Here is a 21237-nt window from a genome sequence, read left to right as displayed (position 1 = left end):
TGGCTGGCGAACGAGCATCTCCCATGTGTTGCCACGCAGCTCCTGTCCCCCCTTTCACTCTGCAGCTGGAGCTAGCAGGGCCAGATGCTACATAGCTGCACCACCCTCTGTCACTCCTTCCCTCTTCCAGGAGGATGGTGCCCAGAGAGGAGGATGACAAACGCCTCTGCCTCCTCTTACTGACGGATTTGGACGACCTGACTTCAGCCCCACTCTGTTCCAACCGCCAGCACAAGATGTTGACTTAATGGAAAAGGGGTTTGGCTGTTGATGGGCCCATATGCGTTTGTATTGAGAAAATATGGCAGACCGGCGTGTCTGTGTATCACTGTGTATCTCGTGTGCTCAATAACATTATGAGTGTGTCTTGTGTGTGTTTTCACATAGCCCAGACTGCCTACATCCATCATGCCATGGTGCACTGGCAGAGAGCAGGACTCAGACAGCTTCACTAACACACGGTCAGTTAAATTGCCTGTTAAATTGTCCCGGTCTGTCGCTATCTTTAGGTGTAGATAAAAACGCTGCACTTAATGGCAGAAATTGACAAGTAAATGTCAGTCAAAGAGCTGAGCGAGGGCAACATTACAATTCAAAGTACTGCAAAGGGTGATAAACAGGACACTTAAGGGCTATTTTAAAGCGTAACATTTAATTGTATTTCACATATTGATCATTTCATCCTATTATATTGTAATTGCTCAAAAAGCTGAGGCTGGACCTGATCAAGGCTGAATCGTACCATATTCATCACCCGTCAGTTTGCTCTGGTAATAATTAAAACAATAATTTCAGTCCAACCCGTGTGACATTTCTCCCTATTCAACCAGATGGAAAATTAAGACTCATTCTTTTAACATTACAGTTAATGGCCGGATTCCCTCTCGTGTACCAGCGGAACCACCAGCAGAACCATTCAAAGGACAGTGCTCACACTAAGGCGTGGAGTTAGTCAGCCTCATCTTATTAAGTAAATAGATAGAAGTAATAATAATTTTAAAAAAAACACACAATCTTTTAAGAAGCTCAATTATCATAATTATACTGTAGATAAGTCTTTAATTCCAGTCCAGACATCTTTGTAATTAACTGACACAACTTTCTGAGATTTTTTTTTCATATCCCCAAAGACATTTCAAGAGACAGTAGTCATGTATTTTCAAAAGTGATTTTGCATAACCGTATTCCAAAATGACTTGATTTTTCAATGGAAGATAAGCCGTGATTCATGTCTCGCCATTGGACAAAATCCTGACACAAGCAAGGGTTTTAAGAGGATTTTGGACTAGATCCAGTTACTAGATCTTGTACTTTTACTACATGTCTACACAAGTATATTCTATTTGTTCAAATGACATTTTGTCTCATTTTTCCTTCCATACTCTAATTTCTATGGCCTCTATAAGGTCAGGGTTTTAGGTGCAACCGGGCATCTACTGAATACTGTGAAAACTGCTTAAAAGTTATTCTTATCGTACAGTCATTGTCGTGCTCTAAGTCCAGAGAGTGGGTTTTGTTTCATTCAGTAAATGCACACGATGCAAAGTATTCTTTCTTCTCTTGGTAAACTTTTAGTGTCGAAAGCTTTGGAGAGCTGAAGTTGGCCGCTAGGGGGCAGAAAAGCTCCATTAGTTGCACCAATAGCTTCCAATGTGCTTGGAGCAGACAATTGCTTCTCACTCATTGACGTCTGAGATGATTTAGAAAATGTAAATAGATCATAGCAATTCTGTTTTGTTATTTTATAACAACTTTAAAATTTCACACGGGCGTCAAAATTTCGGCGTAAATACGTTTTGCACAATTATCTATGTTCAGCATTAAAACACAAATATTTAATTCTCATCCGCAGGATTCCACTTGCTCAGCATTTCATATTTATTTGTTTGAGTATAGATGATCAATTGAACCAGTAAAAAATGTTTTCCCCGACATTATTTCATTTAACATCAAATTGTACAGGCTTACTATGTTGGTCTGAGACCACTCGGGAATATGTTTGGCGCATCTTTTATGATGTGTTGAGGTTAAGAAGCCAAAGTGCAACCTCCTTGGTGGCTGAGCAGGAAGGGAACTTTGCGGGGGTTTCTGGCTTAAACGTTCCCCCATATGCTCAACCATCTGAAGAAAAATCTTGTGAAGTGTTACAATGCAAATGGTAGGGGCCATTGTTTTTCGTGCGTTACACTGCATATTTGCAGTGATGAAGTCTTAAAACTTGGCACACATCAGCACGAAAGCATGCAGTTGCTTAAGTTATCATGATGTATGCAAAAGTCAGATGAAGTTTGTTTTTATTTGTATAACTCTTAAAATTTCTGTAATTATATTGCAAGTAAAAGGTCGTTCAAGGGGGAAAAAAGTAAATACAACTTATTTTCTACAATAGCCTGACAATGTGTTTCTGGGGGCCTCATGTCGGACCAGCGCGCAGGAATCACACTAATGCGGGGTGACTGGGGCCCTTTCATGCGACAACCCTCCAACAGCTGTCCCAAAATCAATACACGTCATAGAAATATGAAAACAAACATCTATACACTGCATGGATCCACCCTCTCACAATGTGCTTCAGATTGGAAATGAAGGGTTAACTATTGAACTTGAACTTGGCTTCACCAATGTCTGGAATTTAAAATAGAGGATTAGGGTCACACTGAAAAGTAAAAGTTGGAATCAAACTACACAGACAGAAGTCTAGAATAAAGTCAAAATATAAAGTTAGCGGGTGACTGAACGCTGCAATTTAATTAATACAAGCAAGAAAGGAACAGATTTTGAGAAACCTTAGTGATAAAAAGTTATGATTTTATGAGGTTTGCGTAGATAAAATTATAATTTATTATAAGAAATGCCATTCTTGTCGAGAAAAGTGGAAGGATTACACAGTTCTATATTCTTGCAGGAGTAAATTCTTATTTCTATGTGGTTAAAGTTGTTAAAGATAAGAACTCTGGAACTTACAGTAATTAAGTGATTGTTATATGGCAAAAAGTGTCAACGTCTATATAAAGTTAACTTTTTAACAGTATAACTTTTCCATACATGAAAAATACGTGTACCTGGGCAATTACCCCCCCCCCCCCCCCCCATTTACTTCCATTTACCTCTTTCTCGTATACGTTTGAATTTACTTATTCTATAACTACACGAGTTTTTATCATATGTTACGACTTTATTCTTGTAATATTGTAACTTTTTCTCATACTTTATGACTTTAGTCTTGAAACTACTTTTTTCCTCATACGTCACGATCTTATTGCAAAATTATAAAACTTATGCAGACATTATGAATGTATTCTTCTAAAATAATGAATTTAGTATATGTAGCAGCATCATTGTTTTGCCAGGGCATTTTCTTAGGACTATTATGCCTCATACATTGCAAATTTATTCTTTTAACATTACAACTTTTCTCGTATATTACAATTTTATTCTCATTACAACTTTTTTTTTTTTTTTTTTACAACTTCTTCTAATTATTTTCCATGTGTTACAGCGTTATTAGAGCATTTTTGCTGTAATTTTATGATGTTCTTATTATACCTTTCTGCGCATTTTCACAAAATTAGAATTTTACATTAAGGTTTTATTATATTATTGATATGATAACTTTTTAAAGACTTTTTTTGCCTTTGTTTTGTAGTGCTGCCCTGACTTCGATTAAAGCCCCTTCTAAAGTTAACCATGATTTGTCTGGAATATTTTGCATTTGTCCACGTATAATAAAGCACCGCATCTTCATTGAATATTCACATATGCATAAATGCCTCGGTTGTGCAATGCGGGAATCTCGGTTGTGCACCAGCACATGCAGGAGAGAAGCAGTGCATCTGTTGGCTCCAATGTTAGTCTTAATTACTGGCCTTCATGTTCTCCGTGGCCCTCAACCGTCTTTAATTAAAACCTTGATTAGGGGGGAGGAGGTCCCGGGCAGGACTATTACCAGATGGGTTTCCAGCAATCATAATAAAGACTTTATCCGCTGATGCTGCCTGCCTGTGTGCGCCATATCAAAGCACAGCGTAAAAGGGAGGATGTTAATTACGATGGCAATTGCTTGTCTAATTAAGGTTCGTTTGAGATTAGATTTAGAAGTATATATACAGTCTCTGTGCACTTGCTATGCGCTTTACACTATATAGGCTGGGCGTGTACACAGCAGGGTGTAGATCAATAGTGATCCAATGACCCGGAAATGTATCTTCTCAAGAGAAGTCCACCATAATAAGCTCGAGGTGCACATTGGCGCTACATCATGTTGCTAAACATGAATTTCGGGGAGGAAATCTTACAGCCATTTCCCCTTGAGATCACAGTTTTTAAAGAGGTCAAACTTATGTCACATTTAACGACTCTAGTGTCGGAACCTCTGCATGCAGCTTTTTATTAATTCAGACACACTAAGCTGACGCGCAAAGCGATAATGCATCATGACGCATCTTTCAGAACGGCATCTTTGTGCTTTAAGATCGGGCACATTATGAATATGAATGTGGCCAAATAGGACCGGGAGACACCGTGAATGCGCACTCGCCTTTTATATTCAAGACATAGAAACTTGCAACTAACAATCAGTTCAATTATCCTCAAGATATTTACTTCACCATAGGCTTTGTCATCCAATGAGAAGGAGAGGGTTAGAAGAGGGAGAGGCCGGGAGGAAGGAGTGATTTCTTGCTGCACTGTGTGCGTCCATTTTCCACACGGTTTGTCGTCGTTATTGCCTGATTTAGTGTGTGTTGTTTTTACGCAGCCCAGTTTTTCCCTGTGCGTAGAGCAGCGCTGCATCCATTTAGACGTATCACACAGATGTGCGCTCACGTTGTCACATTCTTTTAAAGACCGCCTGCGCAGCATCATTTGTACTTGTTTGTACGCACGAAACTGATAAGATCACCTATCTGGCTATAAATCCCCCATTAAAACCAAAACAACAACATTATACCAAATATATTTTTTCAACGTTTATGCACGAAAATGTCTTCTCATTTTCCTTTCCACATATAATAACATTTTATCCATTTACTTAGTTTTTATTGTAGTTTATGCATGCGTTTGCCTTGCCTTGCAGTAATCACTATATAGTCCTGTTTGTTTTGTTCTTTCAGTTTTCGCACGAAGATTTCTATCTTGCCCAATACACTCTTAGAACAGATTGGTAAAGAATGACCCAAAATGACTTAATTTCAACAAAATTATTGAGTCAATACGAGACGGACGGAAAGACTCCCTGAAACACGTAAAAGGTAATTCATTTGACCTAACTTCTTTGGTTCCTTGGAATAACTCAACATTAAAGCCATTGTGTTATAATGTCTATAGACATAGATAAGAGGCGGTATGATACAATACCCAAAATGAGTTATATTTACTACAATTTGGTTACATTAAAACTAGGGCTGTCAAACGATTAAAAATTTTAATCGAGTTAATTACAGCTTAAAAATTAATTAATCGTAATCAATCGCAATTAATCGCAATTCAAATCATCTATAAAATATGCCATATTTTTCTGTAAATTAGTGTTGGAATGGAAAGATAAGACACAAGATGGATATATACATTCAACATACGGTACATAAGGACTGTATTTGTTTTTTAAAACAATAACTCAACAAGTTGGCATTAACATTATTAACATTCTGTTAAAGCGATCCATGGATAGAAAGACTTGTAGTTCTTAAAAGATAAATGTTAGTACAAGTTTTAGAAATTTTATATTAAAATCCCTCTTGATGTTTTCGTTTTAATAAAATTTGTAAAATTTTCAATCAAAAAATAAACTAATAGCCCGCCATTGTTGATGTCAATTATTACTTACACAATTAAAATCAGTCGCACCCAAGCGCCAGCAGAGGGCGGCAAAACTCCATAAAATACAATTAACAAGTGGGCATTTCACTGTACTGTCATTTAGATCTGTCTGAGCGGGGCATGTGCGTTAATTGCGTCAAATATTTTAATATGATTAATTAAAAACATTAATTACCGCCCGTTAACGCGATAATTTTGACAGCCCTAATTAAAACACAATCAATATTCAGAATTTTTTAAAATTAGACAGCAACGAATTGACGAACTAACCTAAAATAATGAAATTATTTATTTATGTAAATTCAGACAAATCAGAAATAGGATCCATCAAACAACCCGACAGAAAATGGGTTAATAAGTAAAAAAAAAAAAAATCTAAATTAATCAATTACCTTTTTTTAATTGTATTTTTTCTTATTTTATTCATTTTATTTTATTTTATTTTTACAGTGGATACCACGTCATCTCTAAAAGTGCTCCTGCAGCAGGTGCTCCATGAAATCTCTGAGTCACATGCAGGTAATGCATGCATTAGTGAAATGATGACTATTTTCACACCCCTCCAATCAGGAAGAGATGGAGGGAGAAAAGCAGTATAGAGTGAGATATTTACAAATGCCATCTGGTCACCTGTCACTTGCTGTGCTTGTTGAATCGTGTGGAATTGAACCATGCCTTTTATTTAATCACAGTGTCCATCATAGTGTGCATGTATCAGAGAACAAGACATTGTTTTTGCTTTAACTCCTGTCAATATACTGATTGGCTATAAGCGACAATAAAATGTATGTAATGATCATATCTATATTTTTTTCAAGCCAACATCAACCTGTGCCCGGGGGATCGTGCATCAGGCCCACAACTACCGTACCGCGTGTTGGCTATATCGCACACCATGAATTACACACAAGAATGAACAACCTCAGCTTTATTCACTAAAGTCATCCAGCTCGAGTAATAGGGGGAAGCCCCTCCGTGCAGACCGAGCTCCAAGCTCCTGACAGGTGACTTACACGTGGCAAAAGAGGTCAAAACATTAGGTACATTTGTATAATCAAATGAAGAGTCAACTTGAACATTCTGTTTTTTTTTTTTCAAAAATAATGTTCAGATTGGTATTGGGTGTTTAATTTATTTTGCAAGAATCAGTGGCGTAAGTTTGGTCAAAACATTGGGAAGGACGATAAAGCATGTATACACTTTTTGCTGGGGTAGGAACATTTATAAGGCCAAACAGACTGGGTGAACGGGGTCAGGGCTACATTTCTCACCAATATTAACCTAATAAATTGATAGGCTAAACGATCAATGCAAAATAAATCTGTATTGACTTGCAACTTTCATGTGTATTGTTCAGGTGATACACCATTCGATTCAAACCTTTGTTTTCAAAAACTACTAAAGAAGTATTTTCAAAACTTTCAGAATAAATGCCTGGATTTTATTAGCAAATTTATATTGCAAAATTTGAACACAAATTATTGTAACATACACAAGAAATACAAACTTGTTCATCATCAATAAACTATTTATAAAGGGGCTATCCGTAGTTCACAAAATTTCTTAGGTTAATTAACATTAACAGTAGAAAACAAACAGCAGGATGTTTTTCTCAATGCAGCTTCCTCTTCCAATTCGAGAAATTTACACAGATTAATGTTATGCTAACTCTGATGCAGGTCGGACTTTCTTTAGCAAAACTAGTGGTGGGGTTCCCCCCTCCACAACATTGACGTCTCATATCCCTCGTCTTCGAAGGGGGCGAGGAGGCGGCACGTTGTATTTCTGTCGGGCTGTGAATGCGTCTGTGTGTGTGAGGGGGGAGGGGGTCAAGTCATCAGCCAATCAAACGTGCGTTTGAGGGGAAAAAACGGACTGGCACATTCAGCAAGTGAAAAGGAGTCAATGTAAGTCTGAACATATAGAAACTACTGTAATTCACTTAATGGTCAGGTCAATTCTATCCTTATTACATATGGGAAGACAATCTAAATGACCTATATAACTCAAGTCATTATATAATGCGAAAAAGGTTGCCTAAAAGTTGGTGGGGACAATTTCAGCATCCTGAAAAGTTGGTAGTGTTATGTCCCTACCGTCCCTATGCAAACCACCCTTGGCAAGAATGTCTATTAATACAGGAGGATGGTAGAGTAGCCAAAAGATTTGCTCAAGTAAGAGTAGCGTTACTTCCAAATAATATTACTCAGGTAAAAGTAAAAGTAGACATCTAAAAATTTACTAAAGTACAAGTTAAAAAAAGTATTAGTTGAAAAGAATACTCAAAAAATGAGTAACACTGTGAGTAACTGCTTAGGATGTTGATGTTGTAGGATGATCTATATTAATATTATACTGTCCTATAACGAATTACATGAACATATTAGGCCCAAAAAGTGACACAAAAATCAAATACAGACCATAACAACACTTGAAACGCCCTCTAGTGGAGAAAAAAACATTGTTACCTTTTTTGTTGCGACGTCTCATTGGTGAAAATGAGACAGCCTTGTCGGCATCTCTGGCAAAAATAAAGTCAATATGTAGACTAAAGAGGAAAAATTGAATGACTCTAGTTTAGCCCAAAGTAGCAGAGTATGAGTTGTGGGTTTTTTTGTTTGAAAATCTACTCAAGTAAAAGTAAAAAGTAATGCGTTGTAAAATTACTCAAAGAAGTACATTTTTCTAAAAAAGTTACTCAAGTAAATGTATCCGTGTTACTATCCGCCTCTGATTATCACCGTTAGAGCTGTAAAGCATACAGTGGCACACTGAGTTGTTTGTAATATGTAAGTGATTGTTATTATACTGAGGAGTATGCATTTGAATGTTCCCAATTTGGAGAAATTATTTAACATGCATCGAGTAAAGTATTCACAAAACTAGACAAAAAGCATCCAACAACTGAGATTTGTCAAATATGATTTACTATTGATGAAACATACTTGAATAAATTCATTTGTTCTTAGGGGAAAATATGCGTTTAAAAACATTTGGTGAATAACTTTTCAACAGTTTGGCCACGACGTATTGTAAACAAATGACACAATTTGATTGAATGTCATAGGACATTCGAGTTGCCATTCTACTTATGTTATTTACTGCTCAAACTAGGGGTCATTAATAAGTGCAGTTGTGTAGATATGCTCATGTATGACGGTGTTGGGCACAGGCCAACGCCCTTTAGGTGACGCGCAATTTACCTCGCCGTGCGTAATTAAGCAGACCCCAGTGTGTGTAACACTTTATTTTTTGAAAGGCTCAATACGCTTCCATTAGACATTATTAAAGCGCGTTGAGTGACGAGCTCCCATTTGTCTTGTCAGGACATCTGACAAGCTCGTTAGCTCCCATTTTCTCCTGTCAACTCACGGCGCGACACGGACACTGACTTCTTCAGCCACTCGTGGCCATGGAGAGTGGCAAGTGAAAAAAAAAAATCGGTGGGGGCGGTGACCACAATCAAATGTAAGCTTAGATGGCAGGTGTCAGTCACGTTTTTTTTTATTTATTTATTTTTTTTAAATAAATAAATCCAGAACTGTCCATCTTTAATTTATCTCATTTAAAGGGCCATGCATTTACTGTGCGTGCATAAGAGGTATCGCTCATTAGAATTTTTATATTCATATACAGTATCTGAATAAAATGTGTAGATCTCATTATTTTGGGGGAAGAAATGAGGAGGTGGGGTGACACTTAATGGCATGGCATCTTTCCGCTCGCTGCACTTTTAGATGCAATCGTAGATCGAAGTCAGCCTTGTCACGTTGAGCCAAAGTGAATTCCTAACATCCAGGACGTGGCTGTCTACTCCGGACAAATTGCATCCAATCACCCCGGGGGAATTCGGCTAATGTCTCCATCCAGGGCCGCGGGAGCAGGGAGGGAAAACAAATCAAACCGCACACTGCAGAGCGTGGAGGGGCTTATTAAAACATTTCACACACAAGGGTGGGGGGTGGGGGGTAGTTGGTGTGCATGTATGTGTGTGTGTGTGTGTGCAGGAGGTAATTAGGCTGTACACACTCTGGACGGTGTGTCTTAAAGTTAATATATTATTGGAGCACATTACTCTCATCATGCCTGTTGTCTGAGAGGCAAGCATGCAACAGGCCTTCATAGCCAAAGGAGAAAATTAATTGTCGTGTTCAATACATCAATGTTATAAAAAATAATTTAACAGTTCATATTTGGCAGGTATTCACTGGGTTCAGAAGTTAAACGCAACCCACGTTTTATATTTGTTCATATTTTCTCATTGTTCTCAAGAATTTCTCAAAGTTAAATTTCCTGTTGTTAATTTCCGGTGGTATTAAAGAAAAGCCAAAGAAGAAGCAAAACATTCATTCATTCATTCATTCATTTTCCATGCCGCTTATTCCTCACGAGGGTCGCGGAGGTGCTGGAGCCTATCCCAGCTAACAACGGGCAGTAGGCAGGGGACACCCTGAACTGGTTGCCAGCCAATCGCAGGGCACAAGGAGACACACAACCATTCACACACACACTCATACCTACGGACAATTTAGAGTGTTCAATCAGCCTACCATGCATGTTTTTGGGACGTGGGAGGAAACCGGAGTTCCCGGAGGAAACCCACGCAGGCACGGGGAGAACATGCAAACTCCACACAGGAAGGCCGAAGCCCAGGATTGAACCCTTGATCTCAGAACTGTGAGGCAGATGTGCTAACCACTCAGCCACCGTGCCGCCAGCAAAACATTCTTATTTACATGTGTGGCACAGTGCACTCAGTCTTAAAACACGTAACTGGATTGTCATGTCACTGCAAAGCTTGCCACTTTTGGAATTTGGCTGCTTGCTCTGCACCGAGATGGACGTATAGGCGATGGGAGGTTGTGCAATTGCTGTAACAATTTGATGGATTAAAGTTGCTCATTTTTGGCCCCACCTTCATTTCAGCATAGACCATTAGTCCAAATCGACTTTGGTAAACCTGCAGTCGAGATGCAGGCAGAGAAATACAGGATATAAGCTTTGCAGACAGGTTGTGTGTCTATACTGTAGGAAAAGCAGTGTGCCAGAAGTATGCTGCCCTTAAAGGGTATGTGAAGAAGCCTGCTCGTTGTTTCCAAAGGGCTGAGCAGTGTTCTTGCCTTCAGTAGAGCAAAAGTAGAGTTCTTTCAAATGCACCAAAGATAGAGGGGCAGTTTACATGGCGAGTCTGCGACACGAAGACGCAATGACTGTGTTGCCGAGTGGCCTCGCATGCATATGGTGTCGGCTAAGACGAAAAATTCTGAATCCTGCCTCCAAAGTGGAAGAGTTCGATTGCGGGGGATTGAGGGGGGCTTGCTCCGCGTGCATATCAAAGGCTCCACGGCGCGACACTGCGCCGATAACGTCAGCACTTGTACACATCACATTGGGCGTTCGCAGCGGTGCTACTAAACATTAAAAACCACAAATATGGTGGAATGTCGGCTTTAATTTACTGTTTTAATAATATTTTTAAATTAAATATGTTGAATGTTTCTATTTTTGTGCCTTTTTTTAACAAAAGAAAAATGCCATCGCTTTGAGTGGGCGAGCATATTTTTTTCCGGGCTGAGGAACTTTGGTGGGGTCAAAGTGCATCATTCGCTGTCGCCAGGTAAATCTGCACTGCCCCTAGGGCCTGGCATGAATACTACATCGTTTTCATGCGGAATTGCGACATTGTTCGAATGGAGACGGGCCCATATAAATACAAATCTGAATTTTTTGTATTCTCGGAGAGTCACCATGGAAAGGTCCCAGAGTTTGGAAACCGTTTGGATTTAATCTGATACCGGTTACAGCTCGGTACTTTTAAAAACGCTTTCGGTGCTTAAATGGATATTGAACCGTATTCCAACCTAAAAACAAAAAAGCACTCAAACTTAGTCAAAAAACGCTACCCTATACACTAAAAACAACTTGGAGTAAATCGTTCAAGATTATAAAAATTATTTAGTGTCATTTCTTGTCAAAAGATCTTAAATTGTAAAACTGAAACGACACAAACATATTGTATACTTCAATTGTAAAACTGAAATGACCCAAACATATCGACTCAATGCTATAAAGTAATGAATGTCATACAAATTGAAACTAGAAAGTCTTAATTTGAATAGCAACTTGCAATGTAATGCAATGTAAAAATGTACTTAGGTTTGACTGTAACATTAATGCCACTTTACTGTAATTGTAAACAAAAGAAATATTCACACCACAAACGTACTACATAACAATGTTACCTGAAACAAAGGCAGAATTCAGTAAACTCGCAAGTGATGATAGTCCAAGGCACAAACACCAAGAAGCAATGGTAGGAACTGCAGTTATACAATAGCTATTGAAGTTAGCTTGCCTTGTTAGCGATGGCTGCATATACTGTACTATCAATTCAAGACATGTTATTACGTCTACAAAACTTGGCTAAGTTACACCAAAGCTCTACTAGTGGGGCGAGAAAGCACTACGAATTCAAGCAATCTGAGGGCATTTTTGCTCAGGCATCAAACTATTTGTTTGCTTTGGAAACTACCAAATTGATAATGGGTTTTAGTACTCTATCCTACGTACAGCACACATCCACTAAATACCTCGAACACATATAACAAGAAGCAATTCAAGATCTGTACTATTAATCCTTGAGATTCTCACTAATCAGAAGTCTCAAGAGAGTTTGCTGAGGTCTCATGCAATCATGCATGACTTCATGTTTGAAGCATATTTTTATGTAGGAAATGAAACTTAGACTCTAAATTACTTTCAGGAAATTTTAATCTAGCGGTAACTCAGATTTTTGAATGACCAAGGAGATTTTTGCCTAGCGATGCGAGCAAAAAAACTTTTTTTTTTGCTTTAAATGGTGGCACCAAAGTTTGGAGCAAGCATTTGAGTGAATGTACACCTTTGGTCAGGTTTTGAGATGCTTTCGCCTTCAATGGAATGGTGAAAAGTCTCAAAATGTATGACCACAGGTGTATACCGTATCGAAATATACATTGACTTCGCAAAAGTTCCCTTACTTTAATTCACACATATACACATAGAGTGATCCCTGGTTTTTCGCGGTTAATGGGGACCAGAACCCGCTGCGATAAGAGAAAAACCACGAAGTAGCCCCCCCAGCCCCCCAAAAATTGCTTTTGTTTTTGTGTGTGTTCAATGTATTTATTCAGATTTAGCATTGGAAAGAGATACATATTAGACGTTTTTTCACTTTTTTCCTCAAAGCTAATTAAATTAAAGTTTTCTGTATATTTTTATTTGAATAAATGGTTTTAGCACTTCAATAACTATGATAAGTTTTAAACATGTTACTGTCCCACCGAATTATTTTGAAACAAGAATAGAGTATAAAAATGCTTGTCTTTATCAAAAGCTTCATTAGTGAGTCTACTCAAATCCTCTCCATCTCTTCACTTACATACAATGAGTTTCCACAGCAACGGTTTAACAAGTTAAACAATGATTGACGCATGCGGCGCTTTGATTCTGAGGCTTCCAGGGATCGGTGGCAAGACCAAACAGAAGACGTCTATCAATCATTGTTAACTTTAATAAACAACTCCAGTGTCTGAACAACAAAGAACAGGGGGAGGGAGGGTGAGTGAGACTGAGACTACGCGAATGGCTCGGGACAGCCCCTTTTTTTTTTTTTTAATTGAAAAAAAAAAATCCACAACAGACTGAGAGCGCGAAGTTTGAAGCACGAAGTAGCGAGGGATCACTGTATTACACAAAATCAAGATCGCTTCAGATTGTATCGCAAAACTGCCTTCCATCACTGTATATTTACAACCATTCAAACAAAAGAAATTTGAGCCACAAAAGTTCAGCATCACTTGATTTTATAAAATCACAGGCATATATTCTTTATCGTCTGCAAAAATCGACCAATATGGATGCAGCTTTCTGAGTCATTGAACCCTGGTCCTTGTGTATCGCTATAGTCCCCCTCAGGAAATGTGATTCCGTGATTTTCCGCTGATTTCAATGCCTCACGCAGAATACAAATCAGTTCGGGAAATACAGGGCAAGGTGCAGAATATTACATTACATTTTACCCGTATTTTGCATTCCAGTAATAGCACCTGCCACTGGCCATGCTCGTTTTGGAATCCAAAATGGCATTGCTTTTACAAGAAGAACGCTTTTTTTTTTTTTTAAATGCTGTAATTGTTTCTTCTAATGGAATATTTTGTACTTTATTTATTTTTTTCTTACTTGCAGTATGCCTACATTTACGATATCCAGGTCAAGTGGGTAGCTTGTACTGTATTTAAATATTTCCTTCAATATCAACTCTTTTTTGTTTTTGAGAAAATGTTTTGCACTTTATAAGTTATGCGAATACAATAAATTTGCCCTAGAGTTACAAAGACAATATTGATGTTTATAACCACAATAATTTGCAGTGTGTTGGCGTTGGAAATGGTTTCATAAGAGAACAGAAGATGAATGAATGAAAAAAATCATAGATGATTATTGCATTAATGTGTCTATAACTGGTCATTTCAGATTGCTTTTTTGACGCCTACAGAAAAACATATTTTAAGCCGCAGAATCAAGAACTGATTTCCACAGAATCTGGATTTTTCTTCGTGAATTGACATTTTTCTGCCACTGATTTCTGGGTTTACGCTCTACTGCCTCCAAGGGCAGAACACAAGAAGAAAAACTTTATAAAGTGTTTTTCTTTGGTAAAAATGCATATTTGGAGGATGAATCTATGGTAGTAGAGTCTTCCGATTATGTCTTTTAAACTGATATCCGATATCCGGATATTGTCCAACTCCAAAAATCCGTACCGATATCAAACCAAAACAGATATATGCGGTCATTGACTTAACATATTTTAGCTAATTGTATTCTGATGCCCCGCTAACTGCTTTATTAATGATAAACGTAACAACTTCAAGATATTCCAAATGAACATTCTGTGAAAAATAAGAAAACAACTCCACCTGAAGTTATGGAAAAAGTGCCAATATTGCACCACTACATTTATTGTTGAAATCAAAACAATGCAGACATCAGTTTTTTTTGGAAGTGCAAGTGCACTTATTCTGTCCTCAATGTGTGTGTAGCAGATAGCGAAACAAACCAGGCTCTGATGAGAAGTCAGACGCTGAAGTAAAGTTGAATTGGCTTAACTGTGGTCATTTTTCTCTTGACATGAGTACTAATACTTTTTTTGTAAAAGTGATAACAACAAGACATTGTGTCAATAATATGAAATAAGGTCACCAAATAAAGCCAGCTATACACAATGTGTCAATTTTGATATAAACTGGTACTACAGCTTGCAAGCACTAAAATAATGTAACCACAATTTACCACAAATGCAAAAAACACCAAATGTATACATCTCCAATAAACTTTCCAATGCTCATGAGTCTAAAACAAAGGAATAATATAACTTTCAAGCGATCCTTCTAAAAGGCTCAAACAACGTGCTGAGATGGCAAGAACTGCTATGGTACACTGGTTGCAGATGTTAGCTCGTCTGTTTAGCTCTGTCTTTTCGCAACGAGCTCGCATCGATATATGATTACGTCAGCAGAAAGTGCTGGAACGTATCAAAACTAATTACACCGAAACGCCAGTAGGGGCAACAAAACACCAGACATAAAAGCAGGCAATGATCGCCCAAAACCGATAATGAAAAACCGATATCAATATTATCTTAGATCATTTTAAAATGCTTTTATCAGACGATATTATTGGCTACCCGATAATGTTGGACAACACTATATGGTAGTTACATTTGTTTCAATGGAGACAGATGGTTTGAGTCTTCAGAGCATATCGTCGCAATATAAATTGAGCTCACAAGCAAAAACAAACGAACAAACAAACAAATAAAAATCCTAATTGACAATAGGATCAGTGCCACGGATGGTGTTGTCAGCCATCATGACATCATTTGTTACCAGTGGTGGGCATGTTACTTTAAAAAAGTAATTAGTTATAGTTACTCAGTACTTTTTCCAAAAAGTAACTGAGTTAGTAACTGAATTACTCTATAGTAAAAGTAACTAGTTACCAGGGAAAATAACTATTTCCGTTACTTTAGAAAGAAGTTGTTGTATGTCAAAGAATTTGACATTTTCAGAGCAGTATTCGAGTCAGTTGAATAGAGAACAACAGACAGGTAGTTGTGTTATAGAACCTTGTAATATTTATTGCACCTCACCAGCAACAAATTTATCCTACACTTGAAGTGCAACAAAAATAAACAGATTTGAATTGCTTACCACAGATAAATTACACTTTACATGCGCGTTCTTTCCTTTAATTTCGACCAACTTGAAATAGTGTTTATATCTCCACCTCGTAATGGAAAAATTTTCCTCTGAATGCTCTGCCATCATATCCCTCTGCATCTGTTTTGCGTGTGTGTGTTTGCCGCACGTGCTGTTCCGGTTTGTGTGTGAAAACACAGGCTCTGAAGTACGTGCGCTATTAGGCTCGAGCGTTTACGTCACAGAATGGGGGATCACGTGAGATTTGACAACAATGCAGCCATATTGGAAGCAGGTCTGGCTCGCGGGACATTAAACTTTAACTTGCCAATTCCATAAAGAGACAAACTCGTTACTAAGGTGAAGAACAGATATGTGATCAAACTTAAGGATGCGAACAATGTTGACCCTTAAGAGCAAGCCGAAGACAAATGGAGTAAAGATGTCGACATAGGCTTCCACAATTACGCAAAATGGACATTCTGCTGTATTTATTGTTTGGTGTATGTTACTAAACTCATCAGCGATTCCGAAATTAAAAATCACTACAAAGCTACGAAGAGTTTTGTTGCGGATGGGTGCAGGACCTGCACATTATATGACCATATCAAACGGCAACTCCATCGTTCTTGCAAAGATAGGCTATGTGTGTTCACTATTTTCATTGCCATGAACCTGAAAGCACCCCAAGTCTTGGATGACAAATAAACAGAGCAGAGTAGACTCGCAACGGCTGGTAGTTTCTTCAATTTATTCAAAGTAACTAATGCATCGCTTTTGACCGTCACTAACGGTAAGGGCGTTGTAACGGCGGAAAAAATAATTAGTTAGATTACCCCGTTACTGAAAAAAATAATGCCGTTATGTAACAGCGTTATTTATAACGGCGTTATTCCCAACACCATTTGTTACAAAGTTATGCACGCCGAACAAAAACGCAAAAGTCATCCGTCCTCTGTGTGTGTTGAAGTGGTCACCATGGAGACGGGATGAACATGTTGTAAAATAGTAACCGTAAAGGCCCATTTCCCATAAAACAATCAGTACACACGTGGTTTTAGTGGGGGCACTGGTCTGCAACGTGGTGACGACCGAGGGAGAATGGCAGCGGACAGATTTGCGTTCACGCCTGATCAGCTACTGGAGAGCGGGGGGTTTGCAGGGAATGGCAGCACCTGGCTTCCACCGCTGCAGCCCGTCTCTGTTTATTGACAGCCTGATAAGCAAAGGGTGGGGGCCAGGAGGGGGCGGCCCGTGTGGTTTCCAGCACGGATGTCGAGCACCCTGCTGCGTTGCACGGTACCGCCGCTCCTAATGGACATCCCTCCAAATAATAATGGAACAGGCGGACCAGACCTGACCGGCCCGTGCCTGTCAGCGCGCCGCCCCCGGTGTCTGTCCTCTTCCTGGGAGACGGGCGGTCGTCACGGTTGTCCATTTACACTCTGCCTTGTTCAAATTGACACAAAGCACGTCAGCTTGTGGAAGAGGTTCGCGAGGCTTTTAGCCTTCCTCACTAAAAGCCAGACCCTATTATAGGGCCGTTTTATGAAGCTGAACGCCTAAAAGGCAAAAAGTTTATGATGACTTGACACGCACTGTCCGCACCTGTTGCAGCAATACTGAGCATGCGCAACACACATCAACTAGTGTAAAGGAACAATTTTGCCCATGCACGCTCCATCTGTGTATTCTGATAGATTATCAGTCTTGCTAAAGTTTCACAAGAGCTTTAAATATGGTCTGTTATATATTAAAAATAATTTCATCATCATTTTTATTATTATTATTATTATTATTAACATATTGAAAATGCCGCCCCCCTTTATTTATTTATTTATTTATTTATTTATTTATTTATTTATAAATCCAACCTTGCCCATACCTAATGGCACACGTACATGTGCTCTGATGATTTATGATGCAAATTTTGAACGGAAAATTCCACTTATCTCCATGGTGTTTAGAAACATAAATATATGTAATGTAGCATCAAACCAACGCGATATTCAAACTTCTTCCGGCAGAATGATTCGTGCAGGGTTCCGCCCACGGGCCACGCTACCTCAGTGGAGCACTTCGCCATTCTCCGAGGCCGGCGTCCCGACTGAGGCGTGACGTGGACGCTTCGCCCCAGCCAATCAGAGCAGGGCTCGGCCTGATTCTGACAGGAAAGTTGCAGCTAAGGAGCTCACTTTTTTCCTCCCACCTCGCCAGTCACTCTCATTGACATTTCCACACCGCCACGGATGTAAAGCACGTTTGTTCTGTCGGAGATCGGCGGGTGAGGCAAACGGGAGAAAGAAGACGCGATTTTACAGGGACAGGATAGCACTTGGAATCTTGCTTGTCAACTGGTAAGTTCAATATTCACTTTTCACTCTTTCGCTTGAACCCACCTCCCCTTTATTTATTTAGTTTTAGAATATGGGTAATGCGCGTCTCTCATTTAAAACTTCTCGCTTTAAAGGTTACATCCTGCAAATGAAAATAAACTTGCGCATCCCGAATGGCACATGCACTAGAGCTAAAATGAACAGCCACATAGGTCTATATTAGTCAACTACAGGTCGACAAGTGTCTGCAAGCATGTCCAGACAGTCTTAGTGTTGAGTGTGAGAGTTTGTCAGGTTACTTCAGCGTTTTCTCCTGTCACGCATGCATGGCGGGCGAGTGCTGGGACAACATTAAAACCACTGCCTGTTGCCAGCATAGAGCCTCTGAGGAAACACATCAATTTATTTCCGTAATACTTCTACTACGACTACTAATACTACTGCTACTATTAATAAATATAATTATTACTATAAAAATCAAAACAATAATAAACCCAATATTTCTAATGATGATAATGATAATAATATCAGGACACAAATGTTGATTTCACGTGTGAAGAACAGAAAGTTTCCCCGAAAAGACTCAATCTATCAGGTAACTATTGTGTAACATGGTTGCTAAACACCAATTATTCATTGTTAACGAGCAGATGTCCTCATTCAAGCTCCATAGAATTCACAAATGCAACAATACCATGACTGACATGTCATTGTGGCAAACGCAATTTTGCAATGTGTTGAATTGATTATAGTATTTATTAGTTCATTTAAAATTCATTACAAAATACAAATGAAAGCGTCCAAAAATGTTTTCTTTAATACTACATACATTTTATTAAATGTATCACAGCCAAAAATAAGAAAATTGGATATTACCGCCATAATATCACACTAGAATTGTATAATATTTAATAATAATAATCTAATAATTATATAATATTTTGCATACTGTACATATATACGTATACATATCCATCCCATTCTTCATTCTTTTTATTGTGACACTTAACTGTTGGTTGGTTAACCCCCCCCCAAATGTATTATTTATTTATTTATTTAACGTTTTCTTCTGTTTTTTTCGGTAGTACCAAAGTTTCCAGATGGGGGCACAAACAGCACATTGCCCGTGGGGGGAAAATAGCGCCCAGATTAGGCTTTCTTTTCAAGGCCTGACATTAGTTGCTGCTAATCCGAATTGGGCTAATTGCTTTCCCAACATCAGGCCATACAAGATCCCCTCCCCCTCTCCTCTCTATTTGCTGCCCATCAACTTACCTCAGTACATGTAGGAAATATTATGCTCCCACTGTGCAAAGCAGGCGGAGGGCCTATTGGCATGCAAGGTCTCTGGAGGGAGCGAAGAGAGAGGAGACAAGGAATTAGCCATTGGGGCGGATTTACAGCTTAACCAGGAGAAATCAATAACATGAGGTATTGTTTCCAAAGAAAACTACTTGACACACTCATGTGGGATTGTGTGTCTTTGTCAGGGAGGAAGGTTAATAGAGGGGTGAGTTTTTGACAGCTGCAGCCTGTGACCACTGAGCCGCAATAACACTTTGCTCCGCCAAGGCAGACTATTATTGTTTTTGGATGAGTCTTGACATCAGATGAATTACAATGGCAACTATATCGTCGTTATGGGCTATAAATTAAATGTGATTGTACTTTTACTGGTTCAGTTTTGACTGGTATTCATATCTATTGTGATGGCTTAAACAATACAGATGAAATACTCAAAAAATTGCTCAATAAATGGTGACATGTGCTATATGTTTCAACTAAAACATTTCTTGTTAAACTCAATATTTAACGTTTATGTAGAAGCAAGCCTGAAATGAGAGAGAATTCAATATTACTAAATATTGCTCATTCTTATACTGTATTTTAAGTAACTAAAGCAGTATTGATTTAATGCAAAATATCAGAAAAAAAAAAATCCCCCTTTTGAATAATAATCACACAATTTGCCTCAGCAGATATTTTTTTTCTTTAAATTTGCCCATTTTCATTTTTATAACATTCTGCAAGGGCCACACGCTATTTGTCAAACTATTTTCAACAATCACACATGTAACACAGGCTTTTGTTTTTTTAACAAATTATAAAATAATTGTGGACAACTAGGTTCGTCTACTCGAGCTTAGTGGAGTGCATAAGTTGAGACAGACGACAAGAGAGTTTTATATCGCCAGCTTTAGTGAGAAAAAAAACACAGACTTTATACATATACAAAAAAGAAAAAAAAAACATTTAACACATACACACCATTTATAACTTATATTTGGCCAATAATCAATTCAATATTTTCGATTTTGGGTTGGTTTGGGTGCACCCTTCCAAGTTAGAATATTTAGGAAATGCCTTTTAGTCTAACTGGAATTTCTGATTTTCAATCTATTGCACCAAAAATATTGGCACAATCAAACTTCTAATAGCCTTTTCTGTTTACCATGGGATTGTTTCCAATCCTTATGCAAAGATACGCATGTGCAATTGTTCAGTCAAAATTGTCCTAACAAAAAGATATTCAGTTCACAGTTCCCGGGATATTAATCAAAAGAAGTCCATAAAAAGTTTGTCAAAGTCATGTCGATGTAAGGCACATTATAATGCTGAATGGTGAGGTATTAGCTCCAAGTTTGTTAGTTTTTGTCCTACCACACCAAGAGAATGCAGCAAGGAGGTATCCAGGTTATCTCAATCTAGATCCAAGTGGTTAGCTCGCCACCAAAATCCATAACAGTTGGTCCAACGTCCAAGCTGACACAAAGACCAGTTGAAACAAGGTCTAGGGGGGAAAAAACCCTGACCTGTCAATTGACAGTGTCAGAGCAATTGTG

At 38.4% G+C, this 21237-nt stretch overlaps 1 protein-coding gene across 4 annotated transcripts in view; it reads left to right on the top strand.

Moving 5' to 3' along the window:
* The first annotated feature begins 307 nt into the window (after window positions 1-307).
* pax6b (paired box 6b) overlaps window positions 308-21237 on the top strand; it is a 48415-nt gene continuing 27485 nt past the window's right edge. The window contains exons 1-4 of one of the 4 annotated variants that reach the window (XM_057846273.1): window positions 308-461; window positions 6268-6336; window positions 6636-6821; window positions 18086-18415. The gene's annotated coding sequence lies outside the window, so the exon portion shown is untranslated. Of the gene's footprint in view, window positions 462-6267; window positions 6337-6635; window positions 6822-18085; window positions 18416-21237 lie in introns of those variants that run through there. The other 3 variants (XM_057846308.1, XM_057846291.1, XM_057846299.1) reach the window with 3 other exon arrangements.

The sequence above is a fragment of the Corythoichthys intestinalis genome, chromosome 1 (genome assembly GCF_030265065.1).
Source record: "Corythoichthys intestinalis isolate RoL2023-P3 chromosome 1, ASM3026506v1, whole genome shotgun sequence".
NCBI lineage: Eukaryota > Metazoa > Chordata > Actinopteri > Syngnathiformes > Syngnathidae > Corythoichthys > Corythoichthys intestinalis.
This window is presented reverse-complemented; position numbering and strand designations above follow the sequence as displayed.